The sequence below is a fragment of the Pelodiscus sinensis genome, chromosome 2 (assembly GCF_049634645.1).
Source record: "Pelodiscus sinensis isolate JC-2024 chromosome 2, ASM4963464v1, whole genome shotgun sequence".
NCBI lineage: Eukaryota > Metazoa > Chordata > Testudines > Trionychidae > Pelodiscus > Pelodiscus sinensis.
The window spans coordinates 249,819,802-249,835,100 of record NC_134712.1 but is presented as its reverse complement, the minus strand read 5'-3'; positions in this window follow the sequence as shown (position 1 = coordinate 249,835,100).

Genomic DNA, 15,299 nt, shown 5'->3' with positions numbered 1-15,299 from the left:
GAGAAGGGCTGTGTTACATTAAACACGGCCTGCAGGAAATGAAGTAATATTTATCTATTTGTATTGACATTTACTGCGGTACGCTATGTCTGTCTGGAACAAGGGAGCAGCAGTTGCCTAAGGATTTGCTTCTTGATTTATTTTGTCTGTATACTGAGTGCAGGCAAATACCCAATCTGTGCACAAGTTAGGGTGTGTATGTCTAGACTACATAGCTCTGTCGCCAGAGCCACATAGATTAGTTTACTAGACAAATTAAAATGGCTGCCGCACTGAGCCGATCAGCTGTTTGTTAGCTCAGCGCGCTAGTCCGGACACTTCACAGTCGACATCAAAGGCCCATTATGCCTCTTCGGATGAGGATTACTGGGGCGGTCGACAAATGCCTTTGATGTCGAACGTGGAGTGTCCAGACTAGCATTCTGAGCTGACAAACAGCTGATCGGTTCAGCGCGGCAGCCATTTTAATTTAAATGAAGCCGCGATTATTTAAATCGCCACTTCATTTGGGTATGTCTAGTAAACTAATCTACGTGGTTCTGGCAACAGAGTCATGTAGTCTAGACATACCCATTGTGTTGTGTTTTATTTATATAAGGGGGAAACAAGGAGCTGAAATTAAGTGCAACAGATTAATGAATTGTAAAGACAAAGAGAAACATTGCTTCATTTTTAACAAAAAATTAAAGACTTTGTATCATCTGACAGTGATGGGGGCCCAATTTGGTGCACTGCGCCACCGTCGTTGGCCCACTGTGGGGTTGGGACACCCCAGGACCCGATTGTCTGGATACCCCATTCAATCAGATAACTGCAGTAAGGTGGGCTCTGGACCCCTGAGGGGATGCATAAACAAGCAGTCCTGAGCTCTAGGCTGGGACACATAACAATGACATGTGAAGTTTTGGCTTTCTGGGCAGGACAGAACAATGATCTGCCTGTGTCCCCCTTTACCTCCAGGTGGGTCTGGGCAAACAGTCTATGGGCCCTATGCCTTCTGGCTAGGGCAGGCATTAATAGTTGGGGTTCTGGCCCTCTGAGGGGGAGCAAACAGCAGCCATGCCTCGTGGTTCCACTGGATTCCAACCCAAGGCACCATGAAGCCAGAGACTTCCCCACGAAGGGTTTAGGCATCAGCTTCTACTACATCCCCTGGGCTACTTCCTACCACAAACTGCATCCCAGACATCTCCGCAGCAGGCGGTGGTCTGGTGTCCCCATTAGTCTCTGCAAAGAGAGACTCAGACACAGCATAATCCTGGTCCGCAGACTCTGCCACTTTGAACATCATCGGCATCTCGGAAGGAGCTTGCAGAACATGTCCTTCCGTCTCCAAAGCCAGACCCGAACGAGCAGGGGTGCCTCCTTTTACCTGGCTCTTCCACCTGACTCATGCCCAGCAACAGAAAGGGGGTGTGGTCTCTTTGGGCTGCAGTGATTGGTCTGTCCTTGTGGGTCCCGTGCAGAGTTGGTACTCCCGGTCACACTGAACTTTTAGAAAAGAAAACTTCTGAAAACAAGACTGATGCTTCATTTCGTATAGACCTACAGCTTCCTGGGGGCCATAAACAGGTTTCAGGAGGCCCACCAAAATAAACAACAACACAGCATACAATAATCAAACCCATTACACTGTTTGGACACATTGTGTTCTTTTTTTAATCAGCGAGCATGTAAATTTTCCTGCACTTGTTGTCTTCAATGGGTGTGTCTAGACTACACCTCTCTGTCAACAGAGAGATGTAGATTAGGCACATCAAAATTGCTAATGAAGCAGGGATTTAAATATCCTGGACCTCATTAGCATAAACATGGCTGCTGCTTTTTTTTTTAATGGAGGTTTTTAGAATAAAACCCATCAGTCTAGACGTGGATCTGTCGAAAATAAAGCCTTTTTCAACAGATCCTGTAAACCTCATTTTCTGAGGAATACAGGATCTGTTGAAAAAGGCTTTATTTTTTCAACAGATCCACATCTAGACTGCCAGGTTTTTTCTTTTTAACGCAGTTTTGAAGAAAAAGCGGCAGCCATGTTTATGCTAATGAGGTGTGGGATATTTAAATCCCTGCTTCATTAGCAATTTCGATGTGCTTGATTTGCATCCCTCTGTCGACAGAGGGATGCAGTCTAGACGTAGCCAATGTGTCTAAACATTCTCACGTTCTCAGGTTACATAGCTTATTCCCTGTTGACCTCTTTCTAAAAGAGCTATTTCAGCAGAAACACAACAAATTATACTGCACAGGGGAAAATCACTGTAACCACAAACTATAAATATCTATATGGATACATTTCAAATTTAACCATCTTCAAAACTATAAAACCCACAGAGCAATGATATCCAATTTCCTTCAACAAGTTCAATCACCATACAGGTCGAAGAACACCAACGAGGTGATGTCAAGAGGAAACATAAGCCATTATTAATCTTGCAAAATTTAAGAAATAGAAAGAGAGCTAATTGAATTTCAATTTTATTTATTCTGAAAGTAAAGATATATCTCAATCACTTGTGTGTAACTTGTGCACATGTAGTGTCCACTGAATATTTGAAACCCTCCATTACAAAGCATGAAATCTATAGAGACAATTAACATTCTTTTTTTTTTTTTTAGTGAAAGACCAAGGGTAGTGACTACCTTAGTGCTAATGAAGTAATAAAATCCATAACTACTGCAGGTAAAAAGCTTCTAAGGTCATACAACATAGTAACACAGAAAATCATTAAAGAAAAAAAAATAGTATATACTATTGCTGAGACTTTGATATTACCAAGTGCCTCTGAAAATCAAAAGGAAATATTTGGAGAGGAAAAGGACAAATTACAGACAAAAATACTGATGTCAAATGATGCTGTCAAGTGTCGGACCACTGCTGTGTCAGAAAACAGTTTCATAGTGCACTGATTGGGTGTGTGACAAGGATTTTGCTACACAACTAGATGAATTCACAGACATTTAAAAAATGTCCCATTTATTTGCCCAAATTCAGCATGCATAGAATAAGGAAATAAAGTGAGAATTTTTGTTTTGCAAAGAGCTCCAGAAGTCAACATAGCTGGCTGACATTTTAAAACTCTTAGGGTATGTCTACACTCCCCTGATTTCAAAATAACAAGGCAAGCATCCATGCTACTAAACCTGTTATTTCAAAATAATGATCTTGTTATTTCGAAATAATAACTCCTCTTTGGGTACGTCTAAAGTACATCCCTCTTTCGAAAGAGGGATGTAAATTAGACACACCGAAATTGCAGATAAAGCCGGGATTTGAATTTCCTGTGCTTCATTTGCATAATTGCATCACGGCGTTTTTTTGAAAAACGTTATTTCTAAAGTGACGCCGCCATCTAGATTCAGTTTGTTAAAAAAGAAAAGCCTTTTTCGAACGATCTTGTATTCCTCAAAAAATGAGGCTTTTCATTTTTAAAGAACCGTGTCTAGAATGCGGTTTCACTTTCAAAATAGCATTTTTTGAAAAAAAACGCCGGGACACAATTATGCAAATGAAGCCTGGGAAATTCAAATCCCGGCTTTATTTGCAATTTTGATGTGTATAATTTACATCCTTCTTTTGAAAGAGGGATGTAGTCTAGACATAGCTTCAGTGAAGAGGAATAAGCTTATTTAGAAATACAGGTTGAAACTCTTTAAACCGGGATTCTCTGGACTGGCAACATCGATGGTCCAGCATGGATGATACAGGACCAGAGAGTTCTGGTGGAGGGCCAACAGTCAGGATTGCTGCAGGGTTGGCAGGACAGAGGGCTACCCACAGGAAGCTGAAGGCAGGGTCACCCAGTGTATGGCAGTGAGGCTGCCCAAGCTGCCTGAAGCCCCCATGACGAGCTGCCTGGTAGAGCCATGGAGGTTGGCAGGGCAGTGGGTACAGTAGGTGGTGGGGAGCTGGCTGGGAGGCTAGCAGCTGGGCCAGGAGGGGCGGTGACAGGGATCCAAAAATAACCTCCCCTGGTCCTGCAAAATCTCTCATCCAGGACCAGCCAGGTCTTGAGGGTGTCGGACTAGGGAGATCCTACCTGTAGTTGTTTTGGGAGTTATTTTGAAATAACTTATTTTGAAATAACCTGGTAGTGTAGACATAGCCTCAGATTTTATGATTTCAGCAGAAATCAGCAGGACTAATTGCATCAGGGTCTGCATAGATGGAGCTGCAGAAATGACTGGAAAGCAGCCTGGTGTTGTGCAAAGAATAAAAGCTCTTGCACCTTGCTTTATTTGGACACGTTGCTTTTTACACTGAGAGGTGCTTGCTGTGAAAGATATTGGACCAAGTCTTCATGGTATTCTGAACCCAGTGGTAGTGCTCATTAATTTCATTAAATCCAAAGCAACAAACTCCGGACAGGTTCTGGTCCTAGAGGTGAAAATAGCTGGACTGCTTGGTAATAGTGACAATAAATATGATTGAATTTAACACCCCTTTGGCAAGGAAAACACCACAGCAGTCAAACATTGTAGGATTTAATGTCAAAAAGGGGAACTACACAAAAATGAGGGGGATAGTCAAACAGAAATTTAAAGGTACAGTGTCAAAAGTGAAATCTCTGCAAGCTGCACAGACACTACAATAGAGGCTCAGTTTAAATGTATGTCACAAATTAAAAACGTAATAAGATGGGGCAAAGTGCCACTATGGCTAAACAACAAAGTAAAAGTTTCAGTAAGAAACAAAAAGGAATTCTTTAAAAAATTGGAAATTAAATCCTGGTAAGAATAAAAAGGGGCATGAATTCTGGAAAATGAAGTGTAAAAATCTAAAAAGGAAAACCCCAAAAAGAATGTGAAGAATAGCTAGCCAAAGAATAAAGTGTAATAGCAAACAAAAAAATTTAAGTACATCAGAAGCAGAAAGTCTGCTGGACAACAGAACGATTGAGAGGCTAATGGAGCACTCTAGAACAATAAAGCCAATGTGAAGAAACCAAATTCATTCTTTGCATTTGTCAAGGCTCCTTCCTCCCCACTCTGGCATGAAAAATGCAGAAGTGGGGGCCCGCAAAAGTACCCCAAAACCTTATCTTTCCAAGCTTTGGTAAAAAAACTCCTCCCCCAAATCTTAACCTAAATTTTAGGGATAAAACTCCGCTGCCACCACCCAAATAATGATAAAGAAACCAGGGAGAGACTACTTGGGAAATCTCACCCCTAAAGTACAAACCAAGTCACAAAAATTAACCAATACCAAATTAGTAAAAAGAAATGAAAAAGAACTGTTATTATCAATACAATGTTCCTGTTGCAAACATAATGACTACAAAGAAAAGTCACAAGTAATGCTCATGGGGAAACTCCACCATGGGCCTAGAACTTAGTTACAAAGGAAAGCAAAAACATTTTTAAAAAGTGCACAGACATCAGATCCCATTTTCCACACCATAAAACAATAAAACCCAATGGATTTATCTAAACTTTACCCGACTTACAGAAGAGTGAAGAATCTATTCTTGGAGAGAGACATTCTTTCTCACTCCCTCAGTAGTTGGAGGGAAACTGCTCCAGGGACAAAAGAGGGAAACCCAAACATTCATTTGTCCTAGTTTGAAATTCCTACCTACATTCCTATTGGCTGAATCTACCTGACTTAAGTAAGGTTAACCCCTTAGTTCCTAGGCTGCTGGCTAACTCTCATAATCATGACAGCATTGGTCCTCTTGGCTGAAGAGGTGAAGGAGATTCTCAAACCTGAACCATTCTTTTTAGGTGACAAATTTTAGGAACGATTCCATATTGAGGGATATTAGAGGAGGTTTTGGAACTAATTGAAATCCTGAACAATAATAAGTCATCAGGACTAGATGGTATTCAACCAAGAATTCTGAAGGAACTCAAATATGAAATTGTTGAATGACTCACTGTAATCTGTTACCTAACATTTAAATCAGATTCTGTACCAAATGATTAGACGATAGCTAATGTGACACCAATTTTTAAAAAGGGATCCAGAAGGGATTCCAGCAATTATAGACCAATAAGCCTGACTTTAGTATGGGGCAAACTGGTTGAATTGATAAAATACCAAAATTGTCAGAAACATAATTGAACATAATTTGTTGGAAAATTTAAAAAAAATGAACACATATGAAAAGGACAAATCAAATTTCAGAACAGAAGGAGGATGGGGGGGAGGTAAATGTCTGTGAGCTAATGGTATTAGAGGTGATAATTGGGGAAGATATCTTTGTAATGGGTAAGACACTAATTATCTTATCCATTGCAAAGATAGCTTCCCCAGTTATCACCTCTAATACCATTAGCTCACAGACATTTACCTCCCCCCATCCTCCTTCTGTTCTGAAATTTGATTTGTCCTTTTCATATGTGTTCATTTTTTTAAATTGTATCCTTTGGTATATATGGTTGTGACAATTTTCTTCCACGATTTGATCTGAGGAAGTGGGTCTGGCCCACGAAAGCTCATCACCTAGTAAACTATCTTGTTAGTCTTTAAAGTGCTACATAGTCCTATTTTTTATTTTAAATCAAGGGATATTTAACACAGAGCAATGCATATGGTATTTAATATTACATTAAATAAAAAAGAAAATTAACACTACCCTTGGAGTACATATATCATCCTCTCTAACAGCCAAGTTAGTATTTACTACTTCTGACTCATAAGAACCAGAACTCTACCAAATAGCAAATATCTGGCCTTAATGCAATACACCATGCATGTATTAATTAGTAACACTGATTTTTCAAAGATCATTAAGTTCAGAGTTTTAGATATCTGCAACACTCCAAAAACATACTGTTAAAAGAGTCTTTTTTTTCTTTCTTATCTTAAGCCATTAACACCTATTGTAAACTGTGTTTGAAATGCAACAATGCAAATGTCCTGGCACATAGACTTCCTTTGGAGCCTGCTCCCCACCTCAACCCAGTCAGACAGAGAGGACTGCAGCTAGTCATACACCCCAAACAAACTGCCCCCTGCCTCCACCTCACTGTGTATATGCCAGAACCCACCCATTCTCTCTTTCCCCAACCTAGTGCATGCAGTCAGCCCCTTATCTCCCCCTTCTCAGGAGGCTTGGGAGTGCTGAGTTTCTGCCTTTCCTCCTGCAGAGGGATGCTCTAAACTCCCCTCCCCTTTGACTCCTCATCAGCCAATTAATTAATTACTCACTCCCCATCCCCTCCAGCCACTAATTGTCTCCTTAGCTCCCTTACCTCTTGGAACGCCTCAATTCAAGCAGTCAGCTAGCTCCCTTTAGCTGCTTGCTCAGTAAGCCGTCCCTCCTCCCGCCAATCAGATGAACTGCCTACCTGCAAGAGATCTTTGAACTTCTGAGCCAAGCTCAGAAAACTGCTGTGTGAGCATGCAGGTGCGGAACTTACAGGGAACCTTGACTATAAGTCTTCAAGGGGTCAAGAAGCATGTGGGCCAGGGGGATCAAAGGGAGATAGATTTTTGGAGAGTCTCTGACAAGGTCCTTCACCAAAGGCTCTTAAGCATAGTGAACTGTTATGGGATAAGAGAGAAGGTCCTTTCATGGGTTGAAAACTGGTTAAAAGACAGGCAACAAAGAGTAGGAATAAATAGTCAGTTTTCAGAATCGAGGGAGGTATTCCCCAGGGGTCTGTGCTGGGACGAATCCTATTGAACATATTCATAAATGATGTGGAGAAAGGGTAAACAGTGAGGCCACAAATTTTTCAGAGGATACAAAACTACTCAGGATAATTAAGTCCCAAGCAGACTGTGAAGAGCTACAAAAAGATTTCTTAAAACTGGGCAACTAGGCAACAAAATGGTGAATGAAATTCAATGTTGGTAAATGCAACATAATGCAAATTGGAAAACATAATCCCAACTATACAAATAAAACAATGGGGTCTAAATTAGCTGTCATTGCTCAAAGAAGAGCATGGAGTCATTGGGTATGTCTACACTACCCTCCTAGTTCGAACTAGCGGGGTAATGTAGGCATACCGCACTTGCAAATGAAGCCCGGGATTTGAATTTCCCGGGCTTCATTTGCATAAGCGGGGAGCCGCCATTTTTAAATCCCCGCTGCTTCGAACCCCGTGCAGCGCGGCTACATGGGGCTCGAACTAGGTAAATGTCTGTGAGCTATCACCTCTAATACCAATACTTTTTTTTTAATTGTATCCTTTGGTATATATGGTTGTGACTATTTTCTCCCACTATTTGATCTGAGGAAGTGGGTCTGGCCCACGAAAGCTCATCCCCTAATAAACCATCTTGTTAGTCTTTAAAGTGCTACATAGTCCTGCATTTTGTTCCTTTTTCAGAGGAATTCTGGCTTGCCTGGTCACATTCTGCCTTCCCAAGGAACCTGCCTTCAGCGTCAGATGATTCTGCTGTTCTTAATCTCTTACCCCAAGTTTACGGGGTGCTGTTAAACAGCTACCGAGCGGTCCATAGATGAAGGAATCCCTGAAAGTTTTCTCAATACTTTCACAACAGCGCTAGGCAGTGTATTCTACTGGATAGTGCAGCACCCTAATATGCAGGAGACCTGCATTCTAGTCACAGCTCCATAGCTGAGAGACCTTGAGCAAAACTCTTTATTTTCTCTGTCTGTAAAGAGATCATACTAAGCTCTTTTGTAAAAAGCTTTCCTTTCTACTAATGAAAAGCACTGTGTAAGAGGTAATTAAATACTTCTTTTGTATATTTTATGCACTATGTACATGCACAGAAATAATAACAGCCTAAGGATTACCATATGCCCTCTGGATTGTTCTCATATTCCTGCTTTATCAGTGAAGGAAAGAATTTAGATTCCAAAATAAAACCCATCAAGATTCAACAGTGACAAAAGCAAGATACTGTGGTATGTTTATACAATACAAGATTTTAGTCCACTAGTGGTTTAGTAGCTAGGAGGGGGAATGAATGGAGGTTTTTTAAAATCCAAAGCTTGAAATGATATCACACTATCCCTGGAAATGCATGATTACTTTATTGTGCTGAGTGATGGTCATGGCAATATGGAAATGATCCCCCAAAATGGCACCGTGATAGGTCTGCTGGGACCCGCACTGAGTTGGAGGGGGGGGGATGATGGGGAACAGCACGACAAGTGGTGAACCTCCCAGCACTTTGCAGAAGGCGGGGGAAGTGCCACACAGCCATCGGTGACGGGTCGGCTGGGGAAGTTGCAATGCCGGCTGTCAAGCGGGAGCAGGGAAGGAGGGGTGATGCTTCTGGGGAGTGACGCCAGCCCACATCAGGGCGCCGGCAGGGGGTGAAGCCAAGGTGACACAAAAGCCGGCGGGCCCGTTCAAAAGAGCGCTCAGCCAGCAAGGGGGGGAGGCCCGTGATTCAGGAGGACTTCCTGGAGGAGCGGCCTGAGAGGTCAAGCTGGAGTGGACCCGGGAGAAAGACGGCTCGGGAGCGACACCAGCCATCAGAAGGAGGAAGGCCTGGCAAGGACTCTGGTAGGAATGGAGTTTCAAGGTCCGAAGACTCCAGATGCTGGGATGGGAAGGAAGCAGCCCGGGGCAAGGCCATTCTGGTGCCCATGGGCTGACAAGTTTCGGGGAGGCCCCGTTAGTTGGGTAGGGAGTTACAAACCCCTACCCCTTAGGGCCCAGGGCTGGGACCCGGTGGAGAGGGCAGGCCTGGATTCCCCTTCCCCTCCCATGGGAGCAACTGACCAGGTTGGCCAGGACACTGCGGCGATAATTGCCTGGTGACTTTCCTGCATACCAAACTATAAAAAGGGACCAAGGACTAGGGAACGTGTGGGATTCAGGAGAAAGAAGGCGGGAAGAACGCTGGGCCACTGCCTGAACTCTAGGTGGGTTGAGCAGGGCGTCTAGTCACCCCGACACAGGCACTGAGTTGGAGAGCAAAGGGTTTGTTCTGGTTGTTGATGACTCCCAAGAAAACCTTTGTCCATGCTCAGGGTGCATCTAGACTACACGGTTTTTTCAGAAAAATGGCCATTTTTCAAAAAAAACTTCATCTGCGTCCACACTGCAATCTCATTCTTTCAAAAGAAAATTAAAAAAAGAGGGTTTTTTCCAACATTGGTAAACCTCATTTTACGAGGAAGAATCCCTTTTCTAAAAGACCTTTTTTGGAAAAAGGCATGTGTGGACATGGAAGAGGGAGTTTTTTCAAAAGAAGAGGGAAGACGAAAAAGCACAGGTGTCCTGGTAACCATTTTGTCCATAGCAATCACAGCTTACATGCAAGAGAGCATCCATTCAGTGTGGACGCTCTCTGTTGAAAAATCAGATTACTTTTTCGATGTGCTTTGGCAGTGTGGATGCTCTCTTTCGAAAGAAGTTTTTTCAGAAAATCTCTTCTGAAAAAGCTTCTTTCAAAAGAAGCCTGCAGTCTAGATGTACCCTCTGTGCACAGTGTTTTGGTACAACCCTGAGAATGACTTGTTTGGCTTTATCCGGTTAGGATATTTAGGATGAGACTTTAAATATTGAGATCTTCCATGCTCCGTATCACAAGATAGGTGTGATATGATCTTTTTTCCCATAATTTGTACTTTTCAACTGTAAGTATCAAACCATCTATAGAAAGGTGGATCAGATTGTTGACTTATTTACAAAAACAGAATCAGAATAATTTGTAACGTATTCAGAGAGTAAGCAGATGCCTTTCACAACCTATTTCTACACAAAAGAGAACACTGTCTCTCCCAAAATGCTCCTGCAAAGCTTGCTGATTTTTCTGTCATATCAGTATCCAGATTTTCATGAACACCCTCTTTTCCTAAGATTTTTCCTTAGTGACATGGATAATCAAGAGGGTTTTTTCCTTTCAGCTACTCCAGTAATTTTTTTTTGGTGGGGGAGGGGGGGTGATATATCTTCTTTTGAAGTGTACCCAGAGATAAAAAATTCTCCTTTCACATTGCTGGTTCTCTGGAGTGGTGGCAGCATACTGCTTTTACATCACCTTGTTACATTTCCAAGGGAAGTAAACTGGAATAACAATGTAACTTCCATTGTATTTGGCTTCACAATGCTTTTACATTAGATACAGGAATAGTTGCATATACAGTATACATGCTCATCCATTCTGCTTTTTACAGACTTTACAGTATAATGTCATTAAATATCCAAAATTCCTCAGGGTTGCTATGTACATTGCATAGTGACATTAATAACTAGTGTATCACCATCTTTCATTTGATAACTTGCAACACACTCTTCGGATAATGCCAGGAAAACAGTGTTAGGTGGAATGAGTTTGTGAGGCATGGGGAGCAGCTGACAGAATGGTTGGCGTTGTGGGTTTTCAGGGTTACAGTGAGGAATTTTCTGGAGTAAGAAATCCCAGGGGCATGGGAAGGAGATGTAAGCAGAATTTACAATAGACACACGCTCTAAGACTCTCTGGGTCAATTATCATCTAATTTGGCAACCTGCAAAACAAACCCCAAGACTTTAGCCCTACCAGATGTGTCATATTATTAAGTCTTTTACAAAACCAGACTCCTGGATGGGAGTGAATTTTGATTCAGACAAAGGAGTGTAGCTTGTCAATGCTATGCTTAGTCTGAGAAGCGCATTATGCCTTGTAACCCTTTCTAGTTCCATTGCTTTTACTCAATGTTCAGCTGAATCTGTTCTTTGTTCATAAACTTTCAGTTTTTGCCATAAATAGATTAAAGTGCTATCCTGTTATAAGGGACCTGATCTTGAGGTGGAACCAGTCAGCTATGTGTATCCTGTCTCTTTGGAAACTGAGGACATGGTTATTTCAGTAACTACCAGTGCCAGGGGATGGACCCTACAGAAATACTTTTGACCCTACACAAAGGCTAGAAGAGCTTCTGAGGAGATTGTTTGGGTGGCTTACAGCCTGGGATGGTAGGAAGCAGATATCCAATTTAGAACCCACAAGACTTTCTCATTGAGGCAAAGGCTAACAAGGGATCCCAGAGTTCTGAGTGTCCTTAGTGTGTCACGCCCTAAATCCCATCTATCTACAGAGAGCTGCGCCCAGTTCCTTTGGTTGGCCAACAAAATTAATACAAACTTTTCCCAACAGAATCAACACAGTTGACAGCATGAAGTGTTTCAGACAAACATGGACAGTCTATTGCAGAGATTGTCAGAATTTTTATAGGTTTTGTTAAGGAAAATCTGCAGATTTTTGTTGGACGTTTGTTGGAGATTATTAGATTATTTCATTCGTATTGCAAGTCTCACCATATTTGGTGCTGATCTTAAATCTCCTGCTCCTGGAATCATGTGATTGTGAGAGGCCATTCTATTCAAAGTTTAAAAAAGTTTTGAGTCCTCATGGCAGCAGAGAAAAGATTTGAAAATATGACCTGATTATAACCTAAAGGTTCATTTCCCAGAAAGCAAACAAAACCTGCCATGAACATTTATTATTTTCTTAAATATTATTTGTTTCAAGCCATATGATGCTCTTGTAGGAACCTGACTGATAATATTGGAACATTTGGGGTTGACAGAGCTACCTCTGCTATTTGGTAAACCCCTTTTTAGTCTTTATAATCTCCTGCAGTTATTAGAGTAACCAATACTGATCCTTATTAAGTGTTTGTGGCTTCATAGGCATACTGGCTGACAAAGGAATTTTAAAAGACAGTTGGGAAGAACTCAAACTAATTTAGTACTTTACTACATAGAAAACAAATACAGAAAGGACTCTAAGCCACATCAGCATTTCATATGGTCAATAGTATAAACTTGTCCCACCATGTTCTTGTGGTGAACTCCCATTCAGTTCTCAGAAGAATTGAAAAGTTCCTGGACGTGTGCTGTGTAGAGATATTCTTACTGTGGAAGGGATTAATAATAATGATACCTAGATCTTATATAAGCACCTATCATTGGATCTCAAAGCATAAAAGTAGAGTTGTATCTTCACCTTGTTACAAGTGGGGAAACTGAGGCATGGAGCCTTTACCAAGGTCACCCAGCAGGGCAGCTGCAGGGTTGGGAATATAATGCTTCTCCCTGGAGTCCTAGAGCCCATTGCACTATTCAGTAGGCCATAGTCCCAGGTTCAATGTTGCCTTCTGCTCGTAGTTTGTGTCTATCTGATGCACTTTGGGGAATGAGTAGCAGTGTAGTGTGCCAGGTGCATTGCGACAGGAGAGACTGTTATTTTTACATGGCTGTAGGGCTGGCTAAGCAGCAAAATCTAAAGCCTCCTCCTGTGTCATTAAGATAATTGGTGGTTGGTGCAATGTGCTAAGAGCTACAGAACTTTAATTTTTCAACAAGATGTTCTGCATTATCCAGGCTAATCAAATATGATCAGCCTCATGAGAGAAGGCACAGGCTAGAAAGAGGGAAGTGACAGCGCCCTACATCTCTGTCAGTCTTTCCTCACTGATGCTAATTAATGGCTGTTCTGGATTGTGAAGCCATCTCTTTATTTGGAGACAGGTCAAGGAGTGGAGGAGGTAGTTTTTGGAAGAAGGCAGGCAAGTGAGGGATTGCAAAGGTTTTGTCCCACACAGAAAGTGCTGTGCTCAAAAACAGTGAGCTAATGCAGGGAACACAGAGGGATGTTGGCTCAGATCCTCAAAGATACTGAGATGCCTAAATCCCATTGAGTTCAATACATTAGGCACTTAAAAACCTTTGAGGAGCTGGGATTAAGCATCTTGTTAGGCAATGATCTTCATATGATATGCTGGTGTCAACCCAATAACTCGCATAGACCTGTATCTTAATGGGAATTAGGGATGTTAAAATTAGATGAATCAACTAATCGAATAGTCGATGGAATTTCCATCGACTATTCGATTAGTCAATAAGGTGCTTCCGCTTTGAAATGTAGCAAGAGCCTGCCCAGCTGGTGCTACATTTCAAAGAAGGATGTGCCGCAGAGTGTTCTGCCTTGAAATGGACAAGAGCTCCAAGACTCAAGTGCTGCATGGGGCTCAGGGCCAGTGAGGGACTCTGAGTCTTCCACTAGCCCCAGATTCCATGCGGCACTTTTGCTTTGAAATGTACAAGAGCCCCAGAAGGATTCAGTTGCAAAGTGGCTCCCCCCAGCACTTGCTACCCTTTCCCCCCTCTTGCTGCCTCTTTCTAATAGAGGCAGAAAGATGTGTGTGTGGGGGGAAGCAACTAGTCAACTACTATGTCGACTATCCAATAAACTTTTGTTTATCGCAGAGTTGACTAGTCAATTAGTCACTTACATTCCTATTGGGGACCTAAATAAGAACACATTAATACCAGTGGGCAGCCTTTCTCACCTTCAGGGAGCTTGGATTGAACCTTTCGCTGGTAAAGAGATGAAAAAAATTGGGTCCCTCTCTTTTTCTGTGCCCATACCCTGTTTTGCTCTGTACACGTAAATGCAAAGAAGTGGCCAGCAAGGCCAGATACGATGTAGCGTTTAAGGTAAAGTTTATTATTCATTTACTTTGTGATGTGATTAATTAACATATCATGTTATGTATAACCATTGTTATGTTAAACAGAGTAAAAGTTGTGGGACTGGAGGGATGTGTCTAGACTACAAGGAGCCATGTAGGTGAGGCAGGACGACAAAGGGAAATGAAGCAGCAATTTAAATAATCGCCGCTTCATTTAAATCAAAATGGCCTCTGCGCTGCTCTGATCAGCTGTTTGTCGGCACAGCGCGGCAGTCTAGACGGGGATCTGCCGACCCCAGAACCCTTCGTCGGCAGAGCCTTTATGCCTCGTGAAATGAGGCTTACATCTGGAGTTTTGCATAGCCCTGTTTGCAGGCAGAGGAAAGATAAGCAAAGTGTAATCTATATTTCATGAATTCTCATTGAATTAATGAAACATATTATTCAAGCCCCACATCAGATTTTGTTCAAACTTTCAGTTGCTAGAACCAATTTTTGCTATTCTTGGCAGGTCACTCTTAATCTTTTAACATGTAGAATGAATGAATAGTTAAAGAAAAGATGGAAGAGAGATTTTTAACATGTACCTATTCACACCACGGTCTATCACACCATACCTTCACTTCTATTTTTAGCAGCACTAGCTAGATAAAGGCTAGATGTGGTAAATGGCAGTCACACCTCTGACACTGTGCAGACAAAAGTTGTGAAAATTTAGACTGAGGACCCAGCTAAACCAGAACACTGAGCCCATTTAGTTAAAGATGAAGGCAAACACATGTAAGGACACTTATTTTAGTTTAAATCTGCCTTGTTTTGGTGTATTTTACATTAATTAGGATTTGGCCCAAAGTAAACTGGAACAAGCAGCTCTTAAAACCAAAATTAGAGTCTCTGCAGTCTTCCTCTTTCTCGTGTTTTTCTTCTTATTCTGTATTTAGATTATAAAGTATTTGGGCAGGTTTA